Raw genomic sequence first — 2,003 nt, forward strand, 5'->3', positions numbered from 1 at the left:
AACTTCCTGCTATATTTTGCTTTAGTTTTTTTTTTTTTTAGATAATTTTTATTTTATTATATTGAAAATTTCATTAGACAACTAATATTACATTAGATATTCACAACTGCTATTTCAATAAAGAATTATAATTAAACATACTAGGCCAACAACTTTACATATATTAAATTCTACGAAGTACTTGCTCAGATTGTTTCTCTTTACAAATATTTGACAGTTGTCCACTCTACTCACATATCATAAGTGAGAAAAACTGAAGCTAGTTCTAATCAATCATTTTTAATTGAGAAAGAGTGAGTTCCTAAAAACATATTTGTAAGAGCTAGCGGTCTACCAAAGACAGAGTGGCAGAAATATCCTTAGTTGAGTTTTAATTTTTCACTTTGTTTTTTTTTTTATAACATATCTATGACTATCCTTGTACGAAAGCGGAAATTACCAATTAATTGAGCAACAAATCATTCTTCTCGTCATGTATAGAAAAAGAATCGAGTTTCTCGTGTGTATATGTGGAGCTAGATTTCTCCCCCCCCCAAAGTAATTGGGAGAAAGCTTTAACTTGTTTCAAACTCAAATATTTAGTTTCCACACCATATAGCTATTTTCTCATATATGTGTATGGATATTTTTTTTTTATTATGATCGATATTATTATATTATTGTTTTATATAATATTTAACAAAAACATAATGCCAAAGCATTTTTTTAATTTCAAGAAACGACAATGAATTTTTTTTTATTATTTGAAAAAACTAGCATCATTTATTTCAGTTTCAATTTTATTGTATCTTAAAAAAAACCAGTTTTATTAATCTCAATATCTTTAGTTATTAGTTAACAAGTACCAAAATCATTCTCAAATAGCATATTTTACTTTTCGGAGGGTTTTTACTTTTACTTTTTATAAATCACTCGTATTCGAATATAAGGAGAACTAGATGGAAAAAAAAAACAATTAAATTAAATTTTCCCACCCCCAACCTTTGAAAAAGATTTTAAAGAAAAATCCACGCCTACCATTTCTCTTTCAAGTCTCAACTCCCAACTCTCCAGGCATAATTAATTAAAAGGCTTATTTTTCTAATTTTTGGGTAAGACCTATCAATTATTAGTTAGGACATCATGCTATTAAGTATTAATATTCCAACCACACTGTGAAAGGCTTTGTTCTAGATTGTTCTGTCGTGAGCAAGTTGAACACGATCATTCTCATTTCTATCTTTAATTGTATATGCCAGGCATATTTATTGGTAATGTTATTTATATATAAAAAAAACACATTTTCCATAATTCTATACAAATTGAGGTGTTAATACGTGTATGTTTTAGCAAAATATAGAAGACTAGCTATCCTATTCTTATAGGGATGGATTCTCTTGACTTAGTTTTAGCTTAACGTTTAAATGGTCGTCTATTTACCATTAGGTTAGATAAATCAAATGAATAAGAATTTAAGTTATGATGTAAAAAATAAGTTAAGGTTAATTAACCTATTATCAGCACGAGTCTCTAATTAATAAAGGTTTGAATATTCCCCCACCCATTAAAAATGTGATAAATATATATCTCTTTTATTGTCCGTAGAAAAGTATGGAATATTTTTATCTCTTATATTACATATTTTATTCACCAACAATGGTATTGGCTTCATGCTACTATTATATCGATTTGATATATTCATTCACCTTGAAGTCTGAACGTTTAAAATCCTTGAGGTGTGAACATAAAAATCAGGCATTTTGCCTCCCCGAAGGATCGTACTTTGGTAAACAGAAATTCTTTCACTAATATGTCGCTGAGGGACGACGATACATGGAGTTATTATTTATTCTCTTCTCGTATGTCTCAGAAGGACTACGAAATTAATAAATTATAATTTCTTTTATCATTCCTTAAGACTTATATAAATTAAAATATGATGATGATTTTCCTTTAGCTGGCATCATCTCCCTGAAGAAGTTGGAATTTAAAAATATTATCACAAGCAAATATGACTTTTCAAG

The sequence above is a fragment of the Citrus clementina genome, unplaced genomic scaffold (genome assembly GCF_000493195.1).
Source record: "Citrus clementina cultivar Clemenules unplaced genomic scaffold, Citrus_clementina_v1.0 scaffold_1, whole genome shotgun sequence".
In the NCBI taxonomy this organism is placed as follows: domain Eukaryota; kingdom Viridiplantae; phylum Streptophyta; class Magnoliopsida; order Sapindales; family Rutaceae; genus Citrus; species Citrus x clementina.